Source organism: Trachemys scripta, chromosome 4, assembly GCF_013100865.1.
Source record: "Trachemys scripta elegans isolate TJP31775 chromosome 4, CAS_Tse_1.0, whole genome shotgun sequence".
In the NCBI taxonomy this organism is placed as follows: Eukaryota; Metazoa; Chordata; order Testudines; family Emydidae; genus Trachemys; species Trachemys scripta.
The window spans coordinates 77,014,566-77,028,281 of record NC_048301.1 but is presented as its reverse complement, the minus strand read 5'-3'; the positions used below and the strand labels follow the sequence as shown (position 1 = coordinate 77,028,281).

Sequence of the window (13,716 nt, the reverse complement as noted above, 5' to 3'; positions counted from 1 at the left end):
CAATGCCTTACCACCTTCTATATAGATACAAGGATCGTAGTCCATTCTGCTATCACAATGGGAGCTCATGTGCAATTGCTTGTCCACTATAACATGTAAATCCTCTTCAGAGTCACTCTTTTCCACGATGTAGTCCTCTATTCTGTAGGTATTGCCTACATTCCTTGTTACTGGATGTACAACTTTGAATTTGGCAGTATTAAAACATATTTTGTTTGAATGGGCCCAGGTCATCAAACAATTCAGATCACTGTATGACTGCCTTGTTCTCATCATCATTTCCCACTCTGCCAATCTTTGTGTCACCCAGAAAATTTATCACTAGAGATTTTATATTTACTTTCAGATCATTGATGGAAGTGTTCAATATCCATCCCTTGGAAATCCCACTAGAAATGCCCCTATTTAGTGATGATGCCTCTTTCACAATTACTTTGATATCTGCTAGTTAGTCATTTCTTCATCCATGTAATGTGTACTCTATAGATATTATATAATGCTATTTTTAAGCATAATGTTTGCAATACTAAGCCAAATGCTTTACAAAAATCTACTGCATCTATACAGTAGTTACCTTTATCAAACAAATTTCTATTTTCATCAAATAATTAAATCAGGTTTCTTTGAAAAGACCTATTTTCCATAACATTGTGCTCATTGGCATTACCTTTAATTCGTCATCTGTTTAATCCCATATAAGTTTATCCATTATTTTGCCTGGGATTTATGTCAGGCTAACCAGTTTATAGGTCACCAAGTCATCTAGCTTGCCTTTTCTGAATATTGGCATGCTCCAGTCTTCTGACATTTCCTCAGCATGCCATTATTTATTAAAAAATAACAAGTGCCTGAAATCTCCTCACCCATCTCTTTTAGGACTCTCGGGTACAAATTATTTGGGCCTGCTGATTTAAAAATGTTTAATACTAGCAGACTGTTATCTATGTCCTCCTCAGTTACTAATGGACAGGAAAGTACTTCATCATCCTCGTATGATACAAGTACATTCTTCTACTTCTTTCCAAATAGAGAAAAAATATTTAGTGAAGACTTGTTCCTTTTCCATGTCATTACTAGCAGTTTTACTATCTACATCAAGTAATGTGCCTATACCATTGTTAGGATTTTTTTTGTTCCTAATATACTTTAAACTCCATCTTATTGTCCCTAACTCTGCCAGCCACTGATTTTTTCTTGATGTCTTTAGCTTCCTTTATCAATGATATGCATTTCATAACTTCTAATTATATCAATTTCTCTCTACTGTGTCCTTTCCCATTTGTTACATTTTTTTAAATTTCTATTTGCTGCCTTTGTTTTGCCACTGAATCAGAATGGGCTATTAGCCAAAGTTGTCCTCTTTCTTGATTGGGGAATTGTGGGATTTTGGCCATATTATACACTCTTTTTAAATAACTCCCAATTTTTATTCACATTTTTCTGTCTAAATATATCCTCCCAATCAATTTTGCTCACAATTTATCTCAGCTTCAGGAAATTAGCCCCTTTGAAGTACCAAGTATATACTTGACTGTTTGGGACTTTCCACTGTTTCGAAAGTCATGATCACTGCTCCCTAGGCAACCAACAATTGCCATTTGAATGATTAATTCATTGTTAGACATTATAATGAGGGCCAAAATAGGTTGACCTCATGTTGGATACCATACCTTTTATGTTAGAAAATTATCTTAAATAAAAAAGGAACTCTAATGTTTTAATGCTGGCTGGATGAGACTACTAGCATACGTCTCCAAACTGAATTTCTCAAAATCAAAATAGTTTTTTCTTTCCATGTATTACAGAAAGGTGTTGAAGGAACAACTCATCTTGTTCTGTGTTGGGTTTTTTGAGTTCGTGTTCGTCTGTCTGAGACCCCCACCAGTACTCCCTCCAGGGCTTTGTAGTTAGCATATAGAGGACTCTCATCTCCAAGGCTGTCAAGCCAGCAGCTTTCCCCTTCATGAGATTCACACTGGAGAAAGAAAAATATCAAAAAGAACAATATTCGAAGATAAGAGTCTCCACACTTTTTCCAACCCAAAAGAGAAAACCATTCTGGCCATAATTCCATATGTCATGTACATACAAACCTCACATGGGCTTCAAAGAGAGTTCTACCTGCTGAAGGGAGTGGGCACTACATGTGAGCAGCCTGAAAGGCTAATGAAGCTAGCAAACCTCCTTGGTTGCGATGAAGTAAAGAGTCCCAGTTGAAATGAAACTCAGCTCTCCTAAGGATGTATTGAAAATAAAAGCTTGCCTCCAGACAAATAATATTTTACCTCTTGTCTAAGAGCCTGCTCCTCAAATAAGGATTCACAATCAGCTTTACAGTCACAGTAAAGTCTTGAAACACCAAACAGCTAGGAAAGAACCTAGCATACCATGTATGCCCTTTGGCAAATAAGGTTAGAGAATTTAATATATTTCTTCACTTCCCATTTCAAACTCTTCTGCAATGAGAGAGGAAGAGTGTTAAGTTAACCCCTTTTTCTCTCTGCACCATTGTTCCACCTTCCAGATTTCCTCTGTAGTCATTCAAAGGTGAATGACAAAGCTTTAAATAAAATAACTAGGTTAGATCAGTAATAGAATGTTCTGTGCATGTAGTCTTTAAGGATATGGGCACCTAACTTAGGCCTTTGAGAATCTCAGCCTTAAAGTATGAATCATTGACATTTTATAAACAGAAGAGCTGAAAATGTATCTATCCTTCATGTTCATTGGATTTGTGCTTCTGCAGCAACGCATGCAGATCTGGTGAAATAGCATTGATCACTAACACTCTGAACAGCAAAGAGAGAGAAATGTTCCTTCCCCTTTTTAACTGCTTGGGATGACATCAAGAATGGCGAAGGTAACAAAGAACACTTGGCAAAGATAGATGAGGAAGTAGACTTTCAAAATGTTGTGATTCCGAATATAATTTTGATAATACTTATTTTTATATAAGCCTAAACTTTTAACCTGTTATTGATTTGGAAACTTAAACAGATTTCACAATTCATTGGGGGAAAGGGCAGGGAAAGAAGACAAACAAAAAATAAACCAGAGGATCAATCCTTCCCTTCTGGAAGTCACTGAGAAAAATCTCATTGAGATCAGCGGGAGACCAGAGATTGGCATTGCAGAATAAAGGAGAAAAGAGGAACAAATACATAAATTAAATGAAACCATTCAAATGAAAACTTCAAAAACAGACTCCAAAGAGAGACTGCTGAACTTGAATTAATATGCAAATTAGATACAATTAACTTAGATTTGAACAGAGACTGGGAATGGTTGGGTCATTACACTAATTGAATCTATTTCCCCATGTTAAGTATCCTCACACCTTCCATGGGTCATCTTGATTATCACTTCAAAAGTTTTTTTTTTTCTCCTGCTGATGATAGCTCATCTCAATTGATTGGCCTCTTACAGTTGGTATGGCTACTTCCACCTTTTCATGTTCTCTGTATGTATAAATATCTTCTTGCTGTTTGTTCCAGTCTATGCATCCGATTAAGTGGGCTGTAGCCCATGAAAGCTTATGCTCAAATAAATTTGTAAGTCTCTAAGGTGACACAAGTACTCCTGTTCTTTTTGCGGATACAGACTAACACGGCTGCTACTCTGAAACCACGTGGTTGCTCTGAGGCACAATGGGCCAGCACCTTGACCCTATAGTCGTGAGTGCATCAGACATAGAACTGATAAATGGCAAATAAGTAAAATCAAAATACTAGTTTTGTCATTTTACATGATTTTATTAGCGTTAATGACACTGTATAAATATTCCACCTTGCCAGTTACCCTTTCCCAACAATAAATTACCCTGTAGATAGAAATGTATAATACTGCATGGCTCTGAAAACTGATTATGGAGGAAGAAACTTTCATCTCTAGGTCACTAGTTCAAATTCTATTCAAGTCAGCAGCATCTGAACGTGTTTAACCATCTGATGGCTAGACAGTTGCCTAGGTATATGAAGCGAATTGATGACCTTAGTCCAAATAAAAATTGGCAACCTTTATTGCCCATCTCAGAGATGCCAAAGATTGCTCAAATTAGGGAAACTGTTTTAGAGCCTGTACCAGTTCCAAAGGTGAACCTTACCTTAGGGTTTTGAATGAGGCATTCAGACAGCTAATGTGAGTGCTGTACTTAATCTTGTGGATAAATAGATTACTACATTTCACCAGTGCTAAATGAGAAGACCTGAACTACACTAAATACATTTTTAAAAATTTAATACAGTACTAGGCTCTCAGGATTGGGTATGACCTTCAAAGCATCCAAGAATTATTCTTATACATATAGCGGTGAAAAAGCACTAACTATTGAGGCTCTTCAGAAGTCAATTTCACATTAAATTCGTCACGTGAGCGTGACAGGAAAACATATCCTGGTTTCCATGAGTTATTTGGTTGCACCAGGCTGCATGGATCCAGCTGCTGCAAAAAAAAAAAAAAACCAAAGAGAGATCCCTCCACACAAAGGGCATCTCCAACGTCCTGATTCTCCGATGTCTTTCAAGACAAAAGCCTTTCACTTCTTTTGCAGTGACTCTCTTGAGCTGGTTTTAACTAATTTGACATGGGGCCAACATCAGTGTTATGTTTAAAAATGCACTGATTTCAGTGGTACCTTGTACCCAGACACTCCTGCATGGCAGGACATGCTCTGCAGCAAATGCAAACAGAGAGTTTGCTCAGGGATCCAGTGCTGCCTCTCTCTCTTTCGCAGACAGCAAGATAAATCCGGTCCTTGCTTTATGAAAACAGAATTTACAGAGCTTATAGAATTGTATGTGTTCAAATCTACAGAAACACTAGCGTATGCCTGCAATGCATTTTAATCCACCCAGTGATTAGAGGAATGGATTGAGTCCTAGCAAGTTCATTGTTCTTTCTAATTGTCAGTGACTGCTACACTTCACTTGCCTGCAGCTATCCAATTAACATATCACCACTACACAAAATATTGTAATATGCTCTGTGTCCTTACAACAAGAAGCAGCCTCACACTCCACTTCCATCCAGCAGTTCTATCTTAATTAGGTCTCCTGTACATTAACAGACCTGAGGGTAGAACTGCAGAAGCCAGGGATAGACAATGAGGCCATCTCACTCTTTTGCCTATTGTTGTGCCAAGTTCAATGGGAATATTTGTTGTTGTTAAGTAGATCAAAAGGGAAAGAAGAAAAGCTCAACTAGAGAAGTGAAAAACATGTAACTTGTGCCCCGAGATATTGCCATGGCAACATTTAAACAATGAACAGAAAACCCTGCAGGATTCTGTTCTTGCTTCCTTGGATACCAAATGTAAATCTTCACTCCCTCTTTCTGTGTGAATGCGTGCCTGACTTTGGCTTTTCTCTCTAATAGACATAAGAATATTCCTGTCCCCCCCCCCCCACCCCCTGGATCACTTTTTTTAATTCATCCAGACATATCACAGCTTGTACATCTGCAATTAAAAGGGGGGGGGGAATAAAATAGACACCAAAACTCTCTGCAGGAGAGAGGGAACAAATAGCTCTGGAGCTGTACAATGAAACATGGAGCCCTTCGTTTTTTGTCATGGAAGAAAGGCAGTCTTGCAGAATTCTTACAAAAATTTACCAGTAATGGCAAAAAAAGCTACTTTCCTGTCCTTTACTCCATGGTGCTGATATTGGGGAGATGTGTGTGGGGGATCCACCTAAAGACAGTTTTCAAGAAATTATTTGCTGAGGTGAATGGAATTGTACAAGTCTGGTTAGTTCCAACGTGTCTTGCTAAGATTCAATCACATGAGTAATCAATCACCTTTTAAAGCAGCAGGGTTTGTTCACTTCCTTGAGGCTGCTGACATGAGTAAGGATACGCAGGGTCAGGCTCCAGGTAGGTTGTGATCTAAGTCACTACTGCTTGGCAGATATTTGGATGCTCTAGAAATAGGTTGATGAATCTCCATTCCTCTTATTTGTGGACAGGTGTCCATATTGCAATTGGTGCTAATTGCCTCTTTTTTTGTAAATCTCAGCAGAGAGGTCAAGGGATCTCTCCAGGCTGAGGTGGAAACACATTGAAAGGATTGGGAGTGAAGTTTACACTGCAGTTAGTTGCGATATACTCTCTCCCCCCCCCCCCCCACCTTCCCCCCCCCCCCCCGAAGAATATACTAGGGACTTCAGCCTCCAGGGCTGTCAAACAAGTGCTTTTCATCAGCATCAAATTTGCTCTAGATTTCAAATAAGGGGAAACAAATTTTAATGAAAGTGCAAGTCACTATCTTTAACCCTCCTGAAATCCCACATACTTACTGGTATGTCTTGCTATAGAGGGTCTCCATTTTCATACTGCTGATTGCTGTAAGTACTGCGAGAATGACACTGGCTAACCATGTGCAATAGAATTCGTTTTTAAAGACACTGACACCTTATCTTAAACTCTTAATATTTTGCGAATCTCTTCCACACCCTTTAGTTTACATTGAAGGAGGAAAATATAAGTTTATAAATCTATGTTTATATAGCATATACATATGTTGACATTCTATTTAACTGCCTTTACAAATCTTGTTTTCCACCAAGATTACAATCCTAGTCACAGTGACCCAGAGACTACTTCAGCAATAAAAACTGATCTGGGGCCCACTATACATCAGTGAAAGACATTTCCAAAGTGTGAAAAGATGTGGATTGCCTTGGTTTTATATCAGCAATAACTTCTGCATCACAACCACAGATTACCAAGAGAGATTGCATTTTTAGATTAAGTGAACTTTGACCCCAGCAGACCAAATACAACAAATAAAATAGGGCCCTCATACACAGTATTCTAGTTTCTTCTGCATTGGCATTTGACATGTTACTATTCACATAACTGCTCACTATTCACACTGTACTTTCTCTTCACACACACTATTCATACCAGCTTCTTATCTGCTTAGGTAATTACAGATGGTTTACTGTAATTGTAAACAATCCAATACTCTGAAAATGAAGGCACCTTGCATATCATATACTGCTGAATGCTACACTGGTGTTCTGAGACGAGAGATGGAAATAGCAAAGTCAATCAGCTTTTATTTCTACTCAGGTTACTATGAAATCCTCACTTTTCATCTCATTTTTTTTCTAAGGTTATCTATCATATTTTTGCCTTTTTTATCTTGCCCAGCACCTTGAGATCTCGACAACATCAGAGTGCAAATTATTTGAATGCTAAACACTCTTCCATTACATCACTGAAAGAGTTACATTCCAGGCTGCTCCATGTGTCTTTGGCTACTTTACCAAGTGAGTGATTCATGGAAGTGTGCGACTATTGCATCTTTAGAAGCTGAGACGCATCTTCAGATTTCTAATGTTGACAAGCTTTGCCTATTTCACAGCCCAGATTTGTGTCTACATTTTCTTCAGCACATAAAAAGCCCCTCATGCTATTTACTGTACAAAATGAATCAGACGTCCTATTGTCAAAGACTAGACTGGCTTTCCCTAGAGGTTTTCTGTTTATGGGTTCACTTCACAACAATCCAGTGAAAAGCTTGAAGATTTCCCCCCGCTTTCCCCCCTCCCCTCGCTTGGCCAGCTTCTTTCTCTTTCAGTAATTACTGAGCAACAGTTTAAACACACATTTAACTGCTCTATTACTGCAACTGGTGATGTCAGTGTAGCCCCAATAGGGCCAAGAATTATGATAAGATATTCAGGACCCTACAGGGGGCCAAGGAAAACAATGTGATTGTTTTCACAGATTGACAAATTTATTACCTACTCAGTGACCCCACAGGAAACACCTGTCCAGAAAAATAAATGAGACTGAAAACATTCCATTCTAAACATACTTAGTTAAGGACTTAAGAGAAGGGTAAGAATAGATGTGGCTGTAAGGGATTTTTTTTAATTGTGCCAACTTGCTTCTTGTTTTACTCCCAGCAGAATAAAATGCCTGATTCTGTGCCCCTGGCAAAACAAAAATTCCCATGGACCTCCCTGGGAGCAGGATTGCCCCCCACATCTTTCATTCTTCCCAAGTAACCAACATTTAAAGGACATGACCTCCGAGGAGCAGAAGAATGGGATATTTTTTAAAGGCAGAAACTCTAATTTCCATTAAACCAGTAAGCTCAGGAAGGTTTCTATCAAATAAGCATTTTGTTTTGTTTTTTTACATGTTTATTTTATTGCCAGAAGTTCTAGCTATGTTGCACTTGTGGTTTCTGAGACAGAAAGCCTGAGAAAGAAGGAAAGATTGTCAGTAAGTGAGGAGTTCTAATCAAGCTCTCTCCCCCTCTTTACTTCCTCCCCTATGAGATTGCAGCTAAAGGGAGTGGGGGAAGGAAATCAGTGGCGATGCTAATTTTGCACATTGCCTGGCAAAAAATAGCCATTATCTGCCCAATGGATCATTTATTTATGTGTTTGGGGTCTCCCTCCAACTTCCTTCTTCACTACATTCCAGTCTATTCCAGTAAAGACCTTCAATCTGTGTCCCTGCACATGGAAGAGGCCAGGGTTGGGGGCAGGGAAAGAGAATATCTAATAAGCCAGCAGCTATGCCAGCAGAAAAGAGAGGAGGAAAGTGGCACTGTTCCCCACTAGCACACAGGGACCCCCAGTTATTTCAAACAACATTATCCCACTTTTATTCTCCCCACCCCCGTTTCTGTAAGCAAGGACAGACATAATTACTGGATACTAGCTCGGCCCATTATCTACCCATCACTCCTAATCAGTAAACTCGACCAGAGACAGGATCTCTCTCTCTTTTTTTTAAAGTTATCTCCTAACGCTGCAGAATACTATCTGCCTATCAACAGTAAATCTACAACTGCTGTGAAAGCCCTCTGGGAGCCAGAAGGATTTACCACGAAAACACAGCAAATTGCCTAAGAGATCTGGAGCACATCTGTGGCAAGTATAGCAGCTTTTTAAACTCGCCTTCAATAGTGAACACCCATCCCCTCTCTGCTGATAACCTTCCTTCATCACACTCTGTGCACAATGTAACGTTTCTCCCCATACTGCCTCTTCAACGTCCTCCCCCCCACACACCAAAAGCCATCCATCTTTCACCTGCCTGCCTCATTATCATATTTCCATGTTAATACACCATGCTGAGCTGCAATGTCAGAATGCATAATAAAAATTAAATCGGATCCCTTCGATTTCCAATGGTCAAAGGGAAAACAAAAATCGTTGTGCATCAAACTCCTTAGGCTGCCGTGCAACTTGCCGCGCTTGCACAGTTTGGGCAATCAAGCAGCACAACACCACACACTGCAGGGGCTTCCTTGGGAGATTTCTTTGCTAGTGAACATCTACAAACCCTGAAGACCCAGACATCTGCAACATCCTCCCGGGGCTTGGATTTTACTAACCATAACATTGGATCTACGGTAAGTTATTGGTTAAACCCCACCGCCCCACCAAATCAGTTCGTATAATTCATCCAGATTTTATTATAAGGGAAGAAAGCGAGGGCAAACATCAGCGGGGGCATGTTTTCTTTCCCAAGAAATAAGAATAATAAAATATCAAAGGCACTCACTGTATTTCAGATTGCACAGAAGACTATCCAGATGGAAATCCGAGTGTTTAAGGAGGGAGGGGAAAAAAGGCAGGGGGTGGCAAACTATTTCATTGCAGCAGCGAAGCCAAAATTAAAAATAAGGAATTAAATTAAAAATAAAATATCCAACTTCAATTTTCCATCAATTTCAGTCCACACAGGCTCCAATCCAACCCAACCTGCTGATTCTTTTTCTCCCTCACCAGATTCTTCTTCTTTTCCACTCCCACCCCCCTTTTTTCCGTCGCTCTTAACTTTTCTGCTTAAAATGGTCGTAGTTGTATCATTAAATTCCTGTCTTCTTGGGGGAGGTTTTTTTAACTAAACATTTAAAAAAATCCCTCAGAGCAAGAATGGTCCTTCTCCTTTCTGAAACTTTTCATTCCCGTGTGGATACTTTTCCTAGTTTCCTTTCGTTGAGGGTTTTTGCCTTTCTGGCTCCTCTGTTCTTCATTGACAACTATTTTTTTTCCCTTTGGAGGATATTTTAAACAACCCTCTATCTGAAGTGAGGCCGTTTGCTTTTAATGCATTTTTTGTTGTGACTGTTAAGATCCAGGTCTTGCCAGGCAATTTTCTTCTTCCCCCTTCTTTGCTGCACTATCAATTATCCAGTCCATGTGTTTCCACGTTAGATCGGGGGTTCCCATTCTTCTGTTTTCCCTATTTTCCTCCACACACACCTTCACCAGAGTCTCCTCTTACATTTAGAATGTTAAAACAATAAACTTTTGGTCTCTCTCTCTCCCCCCCTCCAAAGATCTGATTAGATTTCCAATCACAACCCAGTGCGCAATTGGATTTTTGATTTCAGCAAGAAGCCAGCCATCCACAGCATCATCACCATTCTCCTCTCTTCAAACTCCACGTTATATCCTTTTGCCTTCCCTCCAACTCCTCTGCATTTTCATAATCTCACATTAAATGGAAATGGGGTAGGGGAGAGTGGAGGAAAATTCAAGGTTCCCACCAGCTGTCAAGAATAAATCCATCCCTTATTTCATTTTTTTTTACACACGTGGGGTGGGTGTTTTTGACACTCCCTCTTCTCTTTGCCCCCACTTCTCAAAATCTTCCTGACGTTAAAACTCCCCCGATGGGGCACAAAAGCTCTCCGGGGAGGCGTGATTTGTCCTCCCTAACTCTGAATTTCACAAGCACAGGGCTTCCCTTCCTCTTCATTTCGGCTTCCTCTCCATCTTTTGTCCAGCAGCAATAAAGATCCAGCAGTATCGAGACGGATAAACTTCTTCTATTTCTTCTTGGGGGAGAGAGAGAGAGAGAGAGAGAAACACACAGAGAGAGCCCTCCAATCTCTGCCTCCCTTTTCCTCCCCCTATCTATTGCAATTGCAGCTCTGATCTCATTGCCAAGATCAGCCTGGTATATTTCAGATCTACAAGTTGGTATCCCCTTTTGCACAGCAGTGGCTTAGGCTCCCATCTTCTTCCACATTCCAGTTACCTTCCCCCTTCCTCCCTCCCCTCCAAGATGACACATTCCCAGGAGCGCAGCCGCTTCTTTCATTCCTTATCCCAGAAATGCACAGCAGAAACCTTTCCTCCCTGCCATCAGCTTCAGCTCGAACTCTACCTATATATATTTATATGTGTGTATGTATATGTATTTATATATATCCAGTTCCAGTCAGCTGCTGCGGGGAGTAGCTTTGCTCGCTCGTTCTCTCTCTCTCTCACTCACTCCCCTCCCCACCTTTGCTATGGCACCTCAATATTTCCAAAGGTCTCAGGGTCAGTCTTTCTCCCTACACTCGTCTCTTCTCCCGTCTTCAATCCTCTCTTCTTCCCCCTCCCCTCCTCCTTTTCTCTGCTTGTGATCAGTAAAATACAATTACCCAATTACCTCCCATCATCTTAGCACTGATTGGTCAATTGCATTAACACTTGGTGTCAAGGAAAAGGGTACAGGAGCTCTTGTGATAGGGCACTGCTGCCACCCGGCGTACAGTCTGGGAACAGGCTCATTTTTACCTCAAGAAACCTCCAAGTGAGGAAGGAGTAATTGAAAAACAAAGGCTCGTCTTGAGGAAAGGAATGTCAAAACTCATTTTCTTAAAAGCCTGCCTGATTGTGGCAGCTCAGCTGTGCTCACAGGTACATGCCTAGCCACAGAAGGATAGGGAAAGTTAATGATTTTCTATAAAATCACCCTTTAGAAACCTGTTATACATTTCATTTTACTTCAGTAACTTTCTCTCCCCTTTTGTGGCATGGACCTGTGAACACGACGTCCATATATATCTTTACATATATACATCTTTACATTACACACACCCAAACACACATTAATACACATTAATGTTTTTTCAGCATTTTTTTTTTTAAATTTTAACCATTTAAATTTTCACGGTAGTGCAAAATGATATGCTTTAAGCATTTTTTGATTTTTATCTATCTAAATGTTAACAATTGAGGGAAATTATGAGAGATCTGACAATAATTATTTAATGCCTGTACACACTGAGATTCAAAAGGTAAAAGCTTTCTAACAATTACAACACAAGTGTCAAAATCACGTCAGAACATACAAAGGAAATAGCCTTAGTCATTTAAAGCATTTATTGCCATAATATGAAGAAACCCAAGTATCACTCAGTACAAAACACCTGCACATTAACAGACTGGAAGATCTTTAAAGTGTCTTATGGTTTCAGGAGATTTGTGAGCAGTTAAGTGGTAGGATCACAATATAATGGCCATGTTTACACTATCAGTATTACAGCAGCAGAGCTACAATGCCAAAGATATGTTTCTGTAATCTCATAATTGGGTATGGCAAAATTAAATGTTTATTTTTTCAGCATTTTTTAAAATTTTAACCATTTAAATTTTCACGGTAGTGCAAAATGATATGCTTTAAGCATTTTTTGATTTTTATCTATCTAAATGTTAACAATTGAGGGAAATTATGGGAGATCTGACAATAATTATTTAATGCCTGTACACATTGAGATTCAAAAGGTAAAAGCTTTCTAACAATTACAACACAAGTGTCAACTTCACATGTGAGAACATACAAAGGAAATAGCCTTAAATCAAACTCTAATAAGTTCACAAGCATTATTTTTCTTATCTTGATTTCGATTATTATTGATGGAAATATGGTTTTTTTTTCAGTTTGTGGTTGGTGAAATTGACATTTACTGACATTTATAGATAGAAATTGAATCCTTCTAAGTCTACCCATAGTGTAGACACAGACTACAGCAACAGTAGGGTTTTTTTCTTCCCATCCCCATAGAAACTCCACCTCCCCGAGTGACAGTCACTAGGTCGACATAAGCATTCTTCCATCAACCTAACTGTGACCACCCTGGGGATTAGGTCAGAATAGCTACAGTGCTCAGGGGAATGGATTTTTCACTCCCCTGAGTGCTGTAGCTATGCCAATCTAAGTTTTCACTGCAGACCAGCCGAGTTACTAGACTCACAAATTTTCTGGTGTAACTCCATTGGAATGAATCTGACCTAGGATTTTTCAGAGGTGGGTGAAAGGGAAGGAGGACTGGAATTATAATGCAATGTTCTGTTCACGTTTACAAACTAAGCCTGTGATCTTGCAAATGCTTATAGATGTGTTTATTCACATGCTCACTGTTAAGCATGTTCATAAGTGTTTGCAGGGTTGGGACCTAAACTCAGAGGAAGTTCTCACATGTGGAAAGTTATATGTGGAAATGTTTATAGGAGCAAGGCAAGCAAGCAGAGTATGGATGATCCACTCTACTCCTGCATTTGTAGCTCTCATAATGAGAAAGAAAGTATTTATAGATCCAACTCCTCCACTTGCACCCCTCCCCAAAAAAATGAGCCAGGCTCTTCGATGGTAATTATAGTGGATTCCATAAATCAAACAGTTGCTTCCAGTTATTTTTAGCATGCAATAACACAGATACCCTCCACTCTGCTCTCTACAATAGTAATATATATTATTAGATATCCTTAGTTAATCTAGCTCTTTGATACGAACTTGGCAACAGTGAAAATGAGAAGAAGAGAGAATGGAAGTGTCAAAGTTACAAGTATGGGACTTGAACATGTAGCTATATACATACTTTTTAAATTGTAGAGTATATTTTCTGGTTAATTTCAGTTCAGTAACAAATTTACTGAATCAGTAACAAAGACCAGGGAGCTCAGTCTCCAG

General features: G+C 39.4%; 1 protein-coding gene and 1 long non-coding RNA gene across 2 annotated transcripts in view; one reads left to right on the top strand and one right to left on the bottom strand.

Annotated features, from left to right (window-relative positions):
• Nucleotides 1-11,342, bottom strand: part of LRRC4C (leucine rich repeat containing 4C) — a 143,527-nt gene extending 132,185 nt beyond the window's left edge. Inside the window, exon 1 of the mRNA XM_034769646.1 lies at nt 9,529-11,342. The gene's annotated coding sequence lies outside the window, so the exon portion shown is untranslated. The remainder of the gene's footprint in view (nt 1-9,528) is intronic.
• Nucleotides 9,155-13,716, top strand: part of LOC117876993 — a 33,697-nt gene continuing 29,135 nt past the window's right edge. The window contains exon 1 of the long non-coding RNA XR_004645594.1: nt 9,155-9,376. This is a non-coding gene — a long non-coding RNA (uncharacterized LOC117876993). The remainder of the gene's footprint in view (nt 9,377-13,716) is intronic.